The sequence below is a fragment of the Atractosteus spatula genome, chromosome 11 (genome assembly GCF_055471065.1).
Source record: "Atractosteus spatula isolate fAtrSpa1 chromosome 11, fAtrSpa1.hap1, whole genome shotgun sequence".
NCBI lineage: Eukaryota > Metazoa > Chordata > Actinopteri > Semionotiformes > Lepisosteidae > Atractosteus > Atractosteus spatula.
Genome location: NC_142716.1, coordinates 31,383,997 through 31,397,762, shown reverse-complemented (window position 1 = coordinate 31,397,762; position 13,766 = coordinate 31,383,997). Strand labels below are relative to the sequence as shown.

The following is a 13,766-nucleotide window of genomic DNA, read 5'->3' as shown; positions in this document are numbered from 1 at the left end:
CCTATTATCAAGCAGTGTCCATGTCATAAAACAATTCAATTAAACGGCTTTATTGGCCTGCTTGAGATAAAATGTAGTACATAATATTAACCCTCTCTTTAGACTGCCTAACAGGAGCACACAGAGAAAAGATTAAAACAACTCTGGAGTAGAACAGATATTTATTATCATAAATATTCAAGGTCAAAAGGGTTTGGGTGTAGTTTACAGTATGTGTAAAATGACACACTGAAACTGGGATAAGTAACAAGTACACAATGTGACAATCGTCTTTTAATACGAGTTATTAAATGATATTTAATTATATTAGTAAGAAAATAAATATAGAATTTAATTTAAATTCAATATAATTTGAATAATTCTGGTCATGGTCTCTCTGAATCTGGAGTATCCAAAGTCTAGTTCCTTAAGTGCCAAATTGCACTTCAGTTCAAATAATTAATGGCTTCATCAGAATTTCCATTCAAGAGAGGGCAAGACAATACACCCATGTTCAGTATGTAAGAAACCAAAATTAGAAAACTGAAAACTGAAATCCACAGGTCAATTTGGAAGGTGGATGTTCTGTTATTATTCTAGGTTCAATTCATTAACAATCCACAAGATTGGAAAGGGTATAACAACTTTACTGGAAAAGACTTGCACACCACGTTGTGTTACTACTTTCATGGGTTGCATACACTTCCTTATTCCTGTGCACATGCACCAACCAATATCCTTACATATGTATACATTCATTATACATATCATTACAGTGGACACAGGACATTTTCAGGAAACAGAATTGCATAACAGAGGTGAAAAGAAAACCACCAGAAATTTGGCATATGCTGTCACAAGTGATGCAAACTGGGGATTTGACAAGAAGCAGTTGGATTAGAAGAGAGGCCAATTTCAATTTCAACTTCTTCTTCAGATCAGAAGACACTGAAATGACACTGGGCTAGCCAAACAGCAAAGGGAAAAGACAAACAGTGGACAACAAGATGAACAAACATCTGCAACAGATGGAGTCAGATCCAGTTCCAGGTAAGGAACAAAGCATGAAATGATCAATGTAGAATATCAGCTTGGATTATATCGATTCGTGTATTTCACGTTTTGCAGGCTGTTGTAAAGTCAAAGGTTTTCCGAAGTTTTGACTGAAGCTAATACAGTTACTGTATGTATGCAGTAGAGGACAATAACTAAGACCTTCCTGTTTTTGTAAATACTGTAGTTGTTTGGGAAACATGTGGACCTATGAAAATGAATATTCGTTTGTGTTTTGTTGTGGGTTTAAATCCCCTACAGACCTGTCGTAGTACCCTGAGGTGTTTTGCCCCAGCTGCTTCAGTCCAAACAGCAGGGGTAACCCTTTGATGGACTGGCATCCCTTCCAGGATGGAGTCGAATTTACTTAATGCCACAAAAGCCAGGAAAAGCCCTGGCCCAATGATTCAAAATGGCTCTGTTGAAAATACCTAAAATTGTGTGATTCAATGTCTTTTTTTCCAGCACTAGATTCTGGGGTTTTGTGCTGCTCTCTATTACAGTATGCATTTTTGGGTACTGATACATTTTGCATGTGGGTTCATGTGGGACTTGGCAGGCCCCTACTACAACAGTTACCTTGAATCAGTCTTCTTCTGTATTCTAAAAAGAGAGTCTCCTTAAACAAAAGAATTAAGACTTTCTCTCCTCATAGTCTAGATGTTATGATATGCATTTACACAGCAAACCTTTTCAACGTGTATTTTTAAGGCAAGGCCAGCAGACTGAATTTTTTGCCACTTATTTCAGTCAAAGACGTTTCCACATTATCACATCATGAAATATGTTAATTGAGTAATACCTCACAATGGATTTGCTCTTTGGGGATAGTTTCCAATTAATTTCTTGTCAAAAGAAAATGTGTCAGTGCTGACCTACTGGCCTTGTTTCAGTGCACTTGATTTATGGGTTGGAGTGCTATTTAGGGGTTATGCTGCTACAACTTTTGCTTTAACTGTCTTCCTTTACAGTCTGAAGGAAATAAGCTTGAGGTTTATAGCTCAACTGCATGGAATATATGAAGCAAGGACAGATTAATAAATTAAAAATCAGGAAATCAACAGAGATAGCATTTGACCAACAGAAACTAGCTGTGACTCACAACACATGGAAATTACATTAAATAGGAGAACAATTTTTAAAGGCTCTGCACATTCTGGGGAGGATAATTACAACACAATATTATTTTGTTAAAAATGCAATTAGTTCACCTAGCGGGGCGGGGCCTGTATGTTACAAGCACCATACCATATAATAGCACAGATATAGTTATAATAGCACAAATAGGGGCATAAAATCTTCAGAATAAGAGGCCATTAATAATGACAATCACAATCTGTAAATAGTGGGAATCACTCAAGGTAACAGCTGGCTAATCACCTCACTAATAATGAATAAATACTGTACTCTCTTAACCTGCTGTTTCCTATGTGCTATCATGAAACACGATCTTGCGAAAAGTGTCCTGGGGCAGATAGACCTTCTTGAGAAAATACTCCTTATCACTGTTGGGAATCTACTCAATACCATGGACTGATTGAATTTAATAACCATTACATAAATCTGAGGTGGAATTAAAGTCATATTAGAGGGAGCTGGTCCTGTAACACACACTGAATTAAACAGTGTTCTGCTCCAATTAGCTTTCCAAAGCAAGGAAATTGAGGCCAAGTTCCTTCCCTTTTAGATTATTGATCTCAGGAATCAAATAATACCAATAGTTTCCAGCTACCACCATGGATTGCAATTCATCAAGAACAAATAAGCAAAGATAGCACTCTATTCAATATACAAAAAATACACAAACACTATTTTACAAACTGACAGAATTGAAACCTACATGTAGCTCTTTAAACAGGTTATGCCTTTTCATATAATAAATTGTGTTAGGTGCACAGCTAAACTTGAACAACCCAGAGTCTGGTGAACCTTCAAACCTTTGAACATCAAAAGCACTCTTTTAATATTTTATGACTAAGCAATGAATTAATTATTACCCCTCTATGTTTCATTACATGGAATGTTCAGTTTTTTGCCTTCATTTTACTTTCATCACTGGACACGTGTCTAGTTACCAATATGAAATAATAACAAGAAAAAAGATAAGTTAATTCCATGTTGAAACTTAGAAAGAGGAAGCACAATGCTTTGGCTGTTGAACCATTTTCAGGTGACACACACATTTTCCGCATAACATTAACCTTTACTTGTGCCTTTGCAGCTAACACATGCTGAGACAGTTCCTCACCTGAACTTCTGTGGGATTTCCTTTCTCTTTTAAAAGTGTTTTCATTGGCATTCTCAAAAGTCTGCTAGACTTTGAAGGACTAACATAACATGGATATTGATGCTTTAGGACAACAATTCCTAAAAAATGAAATAAAATGAAATAAAAAATGAAAATAAAAAAACATATGAAATGAAATAAAACATACAGTATAGCAATATTCACCACCAAATTAACTTTTCTTAATGGATTCATCTTGTAATTTAATAACCGCAAAAATAAATAATGAACATGTCCTTTGTGCTGAATACTTGTACTTTCAGTATTCATATGATTCAAAGTACACAGAATATATTAAGAAATGAGAGACCTTACATTTTCAACATTATCAATCACATCAAAGAGGTGTAGCTTAATTACATGGGACAGAGGATCGTCACATGTCTTTAAGAAGTGGAATCGTTCAAGCTCAGGCAGTGTGGAACAGCAGCATTTGCTCTCTAAATCTTGTCAATTAAAGAACTGCAGCAAATGTATCTTACTCTTTTACTATTACTGCTTGTTTCTTACTAATTCAATGGTAGCCTCAATCACCACGTCTGTTGCTGTCTGGGGCTGGGCTTGAAAAAGCGTGCAGACTTCCATTAAGAGTAAATTTGTGCCCTTCTTTGCTCTTCAGTCTAAAGGGGGAAAGGTGGTGGAGGTGTGAATAAAACAGAACAAATTATACTTGGGAGTTCAAAAGCTAATCAAGATCTTCCCCTCTGGGATATAAGGCGGAACGACTGAACTGCAGCTGGAAAAAGCAGGAAGCGAACGTGTGTTTTAACAAGCATTTATTTCCCTCATTATTGGATCGAGGAGGGCTGAAACACTAAGCTATTTCCTATGTATTCTCTAATTGAAGAAGCAGACCAACCTGCCCTGCTAGCTGCCTACATGCCTGTAAATGCATAGTAATTACATGATTTGCTTTAGGGTATTTTTGTCAGCTCTGGCGAAACATATTGTTTTACTTCTAGTTTTACAGTGACTGGTGAAGAGTAATTAGTAAAAACAAATACAGACAAAACAACTATGAATTTCATGATTGTTAATATTTTCACCAATTCTCAATATCAAAAAATGATATTTCTGTGAATATTCAAATTCAGTTTTTCTTTTTTCTTCTTAAATTTGGTTGTACTGAGTAGTCTCTTTTCCTTGCTTAAATCTTCTATGATTCAGGATACTTGTTCTCAGTCACAACATTATGCATACAGTACATCTTCTGCCACCAGGAAAACAGTACCTCTCTTAGACTTTGCATTGTGCTCTCATTTATTGATCATTCATTTAAACATTGACAAAGTTGCGGAGACCTTGAAAACTCCTGGTTACTGCCTGGTCTGGTTACTGATTTTAGTTAAGGTATTACAGAACTCTTTAAAGCTCTAATATCTGCTCAGATGTGTAATGCAGAAGTCCAGTGAGCTGACCTCAAAATCTACCTTTAGACAAAGTAGGATACACAGACTGGTTCCATGGTGGTCAATCGGTTTCAGAGAGTGCAAGGGGAAAGGTTCAGCAGTCTGGTGACTGACATTGTGTAGGTAATGGACACTGAGAAGTGCAGGTTGCATACAGTCTACTGCATTGGGGAAAGACTATGAAAATTACTGCACTTAAAGGCAATATGAAGTTCAACACTGACAAACCAAGTGAAGAGGTTTCACTTTATCTGAGTGCTTGGTAGACTCTTCCACACACCAGATGTACTCAGTTCCTGTTGTACAGCAACAAACACTGGTGCAAAGATGACAGTATAAATTGCCAGAAACAGATGATTCTTCTAGTCACATCAAGTCTATCACACTCCCGCCACATGCAAACAGCTTTTGTTTGCAGTGTTTCAAGCATTGCTCAAATTAAAATGTCTTTACACTAAATTGTGATCAAAAAGTTTTAAAATACCATATTACTGTGTATTTACTTGCAGGTTCTAAAGAAGAAATAAAATAATGATGTGCCTAAGCGCATTGTTGCACGTGGGAAGTGAAAATGAATACAGTAGGTTGCATGGACAGACAGTATAGCTTAATTTAAGGTAGAGTACCTTGAGAATTCACCACTAATTCACCCTTAAGGTACTGTTAGAGATATCAATCTGACATCACAATAACTCACATACAGTACAGTACAGTATGAACTATGGTGGAGTCTAGAACATTGTGTAAATATATTGGGATATCGGAAAATCATTCATACCCTGTTTTGATTTGAATACAAATATTATTTACTATAGGAAACAGATTAAGAATCTAATTCTAAAACACTGCTTAGTGTAATTAATGATAATTGTACTTACTGTACTGTATGGACATTTTAGTAGAACTAAGCATGTTTTAGTTTTATGAATAATTTCTCAACATTTCCAGTGAAATTACAATCCCAGTGCATTGTACAGTTTGTAACCATTCATATCTTTTTTATTACCATTTTTAATTTTTAATTTCATTTGTGGTATGTTCAATTAATAAAAAATTACCTATTGTCACATTTTCTGTTTTTTTCTGAATCAGTAGTTTGACACACCAAGGCAAAGCAGAACTACAGAAGAAACAATATTTTCTAGAATAATTTTTTATTCCTATAACCCAGATGTTGTTATCCTGATATACAGTATCAATGCTAGGTAAATGGAGCTTCCCCTCTTAAATACATTGTCTTTACAGCTTTGTCTGCACAAATGTCTAACACTGATGTCCAGTGAGCTGACCTCAGAATCACAGCAGGACACATGGCCAGAAGTGTTCCATGGAGTTTCGATCAGTTTCAAAGTGTGCTAGTATCAAAGGGAAACACTGATGGGACCACTGTTCTGTAACAGATCTTTTTGTACATGTAGGTGTTTTGATCTCTGTTGTCCCTAGCTGTTGCCCTGGAATCCACAGTGAAGGTGAACAATCCCTTATCTTTGCCCAGCTGACCTCAGTGAAAAATTATTTTAATTCTTCTCCTTGCCACGCATCACAATGGTATGGGGAGGTCATGTGTGAGCTACAGTACTGTACTAATGTACAGTAGAACCACAAGCAATCGTTTAGCAATCTACTGATGAGCAGTGTTAACATTCTGACTTTGATTATTGTTTTGATTATATACAGTACTGTAGGTTCAGTTTGCCAATTTCTCTGTTTTAATGTCTCCGGATTTGAATTTTTGGGCATTCCACTCAGTGGTGAGCGGGATTACTGAAGTCCAGTCAATTGCGGGAAGAACTGATAGTCTCTCCTGATGCACTGTCACACTGCCTATACCAGCAGGTTAGGACCAATCACTACAATGACTTTTTTTCCCACATTAGCTTCCATGTTTTTGGACAGGGCTCAGGTCTTCACAAATCACTTATCCATCATGCCAGCACGAGGCCATCAAGCAGGCATCATGCAACAGAAAGACAGCATTCAAAAACTCCAGCCCCCACTAGCACTGGGCATGCCCTTTAAATACTAATTACTAACACTTTTTAATTGTACCATTACGATCATGTGAAATTTAAAATCCTGTAAATCCAGGTGCCACAGTGTCATCGTCCATGTGCATTCTCTCATGAACAGGCACCGCAGGGAGACTTGTCTAGAGTTGTCTTCTGGCTACTTTCAGACTTGGCAATCCTAGTGGTGGGTAGTTCCCACTTTATATGTCACTTTAGAATTAACAATTTGATACTAATTCCGATTGTATTTGTTTTCAGTGGTCCAACTGTATCAGAGTATCATTTATCATATATAGAGACAAAGGTTAATTTTCATTAGCAGGCAGTAACACTTCATCTGGATGGTTACAACACTGTCACAGTATTTATTGATCAGAGGATGCTTTGTGTAATCAAGAATTGTGAGCTATTACAAATCATAGGTGAGACAAGATTTCAGAGCATTTTATAGTGTCTGTGCACTGAACCTGCCAAACAGCAACACTGAGACACCTAAATTCACAGAGGTATTCTGCTATATACACACAAGACTCACAGCAGTATTAAATGCTCAAATACACCTGTGATAATAGTAATAATGCCAGAAGTTTGGAGGGGAGTGAGGTACTGAACAATATAGCCCGTTACATACAGTATCAGTGAAAGCAGTTTTGTGAGACAGGAATGAAAAGGAATAAAAAGAAGATGGCAGGTAGCTAGGCTTTACAGTAAGGCAACCAAAAGTCAATCATTCACACACTTGGATGTGCCAGGGGAAAGTCCAATTGTTTGACAGATCCAGAAATAATAACTCAGTTCTACTGATATTCCCATTTATAACTCCTTAAGTTGTTATCAAACAAAAAACAATGTGCAAAAAGTTATCCCCATATCCAGACCTTGGGGAGTTGAAATGACCTGCAGGTGTCTTTAATTCAAGAAAAAAAGAACTAAGTGCAATATCTGATGTGGTAGTAAGTTGGGGGAGGCGTGAAAATAGTGCCCAGGGTGTCCAGACTGATTGTCATGTGCTTTTATCCATTAAATGAACAAACATAATGAATTGTCAATAATGTGACAGCAGGCCTCAGAGCCAGAGTGCAAAAGTTTATGATGTGCAGCTCCACTGTCTGCAAAGTGCATTCTCCATCTCTTAAGAAGAAAGTGCTTCAGCTTGTGGCATGTGCAAGCAGAGGAAAACTGTAAGTTACAAACTAGCTAGTCCTTTTGTAGATTTCCAGGAACCTGCAACCCCTGGACAAAAAAACAACTTGTACTGTAGGTTGTAAAATGTAATGTTCTTACAATATGTTCTAATCATAATATTAACATATACAGTAATATCCATTTACAGTATAAACAATAATGCCACTGCAACATTGATTGGGAAGGTGGGGTAGGGTAGTGTGGTGGGTAAGGCATTTTAACCCAATTGCTCTGGTTCACCCAGTGGTATGAGAGGGGACCAGAATTTGCTGCAGGATGGTTCTGCAATTGACCGGCATCCAGGGAAACCAGATCTGGCCCAACAAGCTGCCATGGCTCACATATGGGAGTCACGAGCTGCAATGTTACAGTACATATTATAAACGTTTTGTTTTCATGTCTGGTTTTCTTGTTGAAATATGCCCCATGAAATACCAAAACCAGAGCTGCCAATAAGTAAATCACATTGTCACATTTACTGTATTTGAATTTTTAACATGAGCTCATCTGTCTCTAGCCTTAATTATACTGTACAGCATTTTTACCATCATGTTTCTACCCAGTTACTGAGATTACCTGTGAGTGTTTCTGTCTGTTTCCTTTCACCATCCAAGAGAGGCCACTTGTGTTCATTCTCCTTTCCTGATAAAAGCACTTAATTAGATTGCCATCCAAACTGTGTTGACTGTCTGAATTTATCACAATATCCTTATGAAGACATTTAGTGCAATGGCAGAATCAGTGAAGCAGTACTGTATGTATTAGCTTGCCTGTGGCTATATTGTACATAAAAATCACTGCTGGGTACCAGGGTCAAGATTCCTACAGGACAATTGAACTGACCAATGGATTTGAACATCATGATGAAAATGTTGTTTTGTTTCTACATCAGAAGGAACCATAAAACCGCCATACTATGACTGTTTCAAATTAAATATGTGGCTTATATTATTATACATTTCAAACCTTTCAAGTTTAGGCACAGGCACTAAGGCCAGTGGCGAGCAAAGAGAAAAAACAGCTGTTTATCTTGGCCATCTGCTTCAGTGCAACTTTTTGAAGACAGTGCTTATTGATTTAAAGTGACAGGCCATTTAGTTTTCATAGGAATGAAACATAAAACAGAACAGAGGTCTTGAGAGCAAAAGTCCAATAATCTTTACCAGGATAAGAAGCGAAAGGATAAAAGTATAATAACAGTGTCAGTTAATGACTTGTTTCCGGTATATTATAAAAGGAGCTGCATTAGGGAAGAACAGCCTGGGCAATCTTCCTGGAAGGGTTGCAATTTAATTGAAGCTATAAAATTACACATGAAATAATAAGAGCAAAATTTAAAATGACACACAGTGTCTTTAAAAACTATTCAGACCTTTGCACAGTTTCCAAATTTTGTTGCTTTAAAGCTTGTAGTCATGACACTTTAGAGTACCAACTAATGTTTGTTATATACTCAACCTTCTCCACACATTCAAAGCAAGAAAATAAAAAATAGATTAAAATAAAAAATAGACGGAAATAGATAAGTAATAGAAAAGGAAAAATAGAAAAGTAATGATTTCATAAGTATTCAAGCCCTTTGCTGTGGCAATTCTAAATTATTTTAAGTGTACAAAATTACTAACAAATCACACAATTAGTGGAGAGGATTCTGTGTGCAAAAATTGTGGTGTCTGTCTCTGTGAAGTTCTTTGGTCAGATAATGAATTGCAAGCAAAGACTCCTATATGAAGACTCAGGAGCTTTCAAAGCTAGTGTGAGATAATGTATTCAGGGATAAAGCCCAGACCTAGAAGAAAAGACATACAAATATTAAAGACTGAATATTCCTGTAAACACAGTGTCCTCAATCATCAAGAAATGGAAGGTGCACCATACCAGCAGACGCTACTGATCAAGCCGTCCCTCCAACTGAGCAATAGGTCAAAGAAGAAACTAGTGAGGCCACTGTATGGAATATGTGGACACATATGGTTATCCATAAGCGATCCCTTAGTGGATTGAGAGAGCTAGACCAGGTCTGCCCAGATGAACTGACAACAATTGCATCAATCTGGTGTGCCAAGTTGGTAGAGACTTACCTAAAAAGAGTGTTCCTGCCAAAATGTCTTCACAGGCCTGAACTCAATACTAATGCAATCAACATATCTCAGGGTTTCTTTTCTCTTTAGGTTTGCCGATATTAACTTATCTTACTCTAAGAAGTTCGAATTTTCAGGGTTTGAAAAAAATAGTCATTTAAAAAATGTGCATACTGTACATCATCTTGAAATTTCATTAAATGGATCATCAAAGGAAGGGTCTGAAAATTTTGGCAGAGTACTGTAAACACAAGTTAAACCATTTCTTCTGGTATTAGAAAAGTTTATCCTTTTACTTTCACTTTACTGTACATTTAAAAAGTCACTAATTAACAGCTCAAAAGTATTTTTCAATGACAGTTATTGTATATTGTATTGTCTTTGTACTGTATTATATTGTATTGTTATTGTATTATTGTATAACTGTCAAGTAAACCCCCCAAACATAGATTTCTTGTTTGTTAAAAGTCTTAGTCCTCTTTAGTTAGATCAATAACCTGTGCTGTTTACGACCATAAGGGAGCATAGCAGAGGACAAATCATTCATACTCTCTAGACAGCAGGTGTTGCCAGTCCAGTTCCTGGTATTGTCGATATTTATGTTTTCTTTGAAAGAGCTTTTCAAAGACACCAAGCTTTGCAGAGTAGTTTTTGGAATTAGAGTCTCAGAGAGAGATTTAATTTTGGGAACAGTCTTGGAAAGAGCTTTTGTGAAGCTGGCAGGCAGCTTAATTCCCTGAGTCACAAGAAGAAGCCTAGTTAGAGCTCAGGCAGAGCTAGGCTTTTATTTGGTTTGGTTTCTGGGTTTTATTTCCATACACTATAAAAAAGATATAGATATATAATAGATTAGGTCATGTTCTAGATTTTAAGTTTAGGCCAAAGCAGGAGAAACAAGGCAGAAACATCTAGAAAAAAATCAGCTACGGTACAGTACCTTTACCACTACTGGACTAGTAGATGAGGACTGAAGACCTGAAAGTAAATTCGCACTATTGAGCATGTTGCTGATATATACTGTAGGTTAAGAGTCAGGAATACCCAATACATTTTAGCTACATCTGTTAAAATGCCAGTGCATTCAATTCCAAATGCAACAGTTTGAAAGGTTTAACCACTTTCTTTCAAACTTTTGCTTGTCAGACAATTTAGACAACATTCCCATTTAGGGCAATGCAGTGTATAGAGCCATAAATGCAAGAAAAAAAAAGTGAAGATAACATTAAAGTATCAGTTTTCCTAAATTTCACTTCTGTCCTAAAACACAGCCATGCCATCAAACATCCTCTATGTTTTCTAATAATACTAACCCTAACCCTAGCTAAGGGTTGGGGTAGGTTAGGGTTAGGGTTCAGATTTTCTTCAAACAATGAATGCAACCTAACACTAATTTAAGAAGAAAATATAACTGAGGGAATCAAAATATCAGTCTGAAAAAAATAAGCAGCCTTGCCAAAACAAACAACATGTATCAACTGTGGTACAATTTCATTTTTTGACAAGTACAATGTTATTGGAAATTTCGTGTGGAATGTTGCTCTCAATGAGCATGGTATCAGGGTTAAATAGGTCAAGAGTCAGGAATACCCAATACATTTTAACTACACCTGTTAAAATGCCAGTGCATTCGATGCCAAATGCAACAGTGAAAAGTTAAACTGCTTTCTTTCAAACTTTTGCTTTATGGGCAATTTAGACAACACTCCCATTTAGGGCAATGCAGTGTATACAGGCATATATGCAAGAAAAAAAATGTGAAGATAACATTAAAATGTCACTTTTCTTAAATTTCACTTCTGGTTTTTGACTGCTTAAGGCACATTCATTAATTACACAATGCCAGGAACACTTTCAGAAAACATTATTTTTGTCTAGATTGATATGCAATATTTACAGAGCTATAGAGAATTAAATCAGAATTCACCATTTTGTTCACCAATATCAGAACTAGACTGCCATCTTATCTGTCTGTCTACTCCTTAAATTAAAAACTACAAAACAGTGGATCTCATAATCCACTGTGGTAACACTGCCTATCCCATTTATTTATTTTGTGGGAAAAGGGCAGTTTACCCATAGGGTTAAACAGGAACTAGTGTTTGATTTTTTTTACATGTGATTTCATGTTTCACGCCTTTCATTTTATTTCGTTTTGTGTGTCAGACCAGACACACAGGAGACCAGACCTAAAAATCATTTAGCAGCTGAAGCCTAAGGAATTCCATCTGATAGCTCCCACTAAGTCTCAATGAGGACATGCATAATGTGCTGAAGGAAGCAGCGCCTCACAAATGAAACTGGAGCATTAAACGTCTTCATTTGACTAGAGGAAATTCCCAAGTGCTATGAAATATATTTGTTCAAAATAAATAGTAAAGACAGCAAAACTGCAAGAAAACCTGCAACACATTTTAAAACAGGTTTCAGTATGGGTTAGCACACCTAAGGATGCTTTAGAAATGGACATTACAGAGAGAGTGCTTTATCGCTATGGAAACATACAGTATGGGTTTATACTTTCAGTAACAGGAAGTATTGAACACCATAGTAATTATAATGGTTTTGTCCTCAGATTAAATGACTGGAATTCATGAATCAAAAAGTCTGTTAGGTCAAGTTAACTGGAAGGAAATTCATGTACACTTTCAGTATCACAAATAAAAAATGTGATACTGTGAAACACCATGACATGCCAATTAGTATGTTGCACTTTTATAAATCAAATGATTGATTAGCTGTCAGATGTAACATATACTTTATGCATTCACAATAAAAGTAAACCAGAGACACAAAAATAGCCTCACAGTAACAAAGAAGTCTTTTCACATGGAGTGGCTGAGTTACAAGAGGGGAAGGCAGGGAATATAAAGGGTTTGTGCTGGCTGTGGAATATCAGCACCATGAGGAATGGCCAGCAGGAGTGGGCTGACAGCATGTAAGGAGGAGGAGATTGAACCAACGGGTAAGAACCCTCACCTCCCGTCAGCCTGCATCAGCGCCCCATCAGTGTGCAGGCTGGCTCGACGCTTCAGACCAATACAATGAGTCTGCCTGCTGCTGCTGCCACCGGCTTGGGAAATCAATCAGGAATCTTCGACTGAGGAGGGATAGTCTGCTCTCCAGCAACACACTTCAGGAAGGAACGTGAAAACAAAACTGTGTCTGGGGATGAACCTTTTCTACCCAGTCTATACTGAATGCGTTAAACCACTGTTTCTCAGTTTTGCAACATGTACAGTACACCTCCATTGCTCTGAATTTAAAAAACTCCTGAGATAATCCATGTTCTTTGGAAAACCCAGCAATCTGTTTACCTACAGTGAGCATGGCACATTAGACTGAAGATTTGTATAATATTTTATAACAATTTATAGATTATAATATTTTATAGAATATTTTATAATATTTTCTAATGCTTTTCTTTACAGGCTTACATTCTCTGAATTAGCATGGCATTCCTCTGCAGCAAAAATAAATGCATGCCACATTTTGATTAATGACTTTAATCAATATACTGTAGATATGCTGCTTGACTACAGAACCTCATGAATGTAAATTATATATATTGTAAGTATATATAAACGTTACTTTTAACAATGTGTATGGACTGATTTAAAGGTATATATTTTCTGAATGTGATTTCCTTATAATGAAGGCTGTTCAAATCAGACCACATCATATCATATAATCAGGTCATTAAAAAATGACTCCGCACTACCACAATGTTTCCCAAATACAGTTCAGATTTGCCATATGACAGCAT

General features: G+C 36.6%; 1 protein-coding gene across 1 annotated transcript in view; it reads right to left on the bottom strand.

Moving 5' to 3' along the window:
• Nucleotides 1-13,766, bottom strand: part of cacna1ea (calcium voltage-gated channel subunit alpha1 Ea) — a 177,245-nt gene that overhangs the window by 137,107 nt on the left and 26,372 nt on the right. The window lies entirely within an intron of this gene.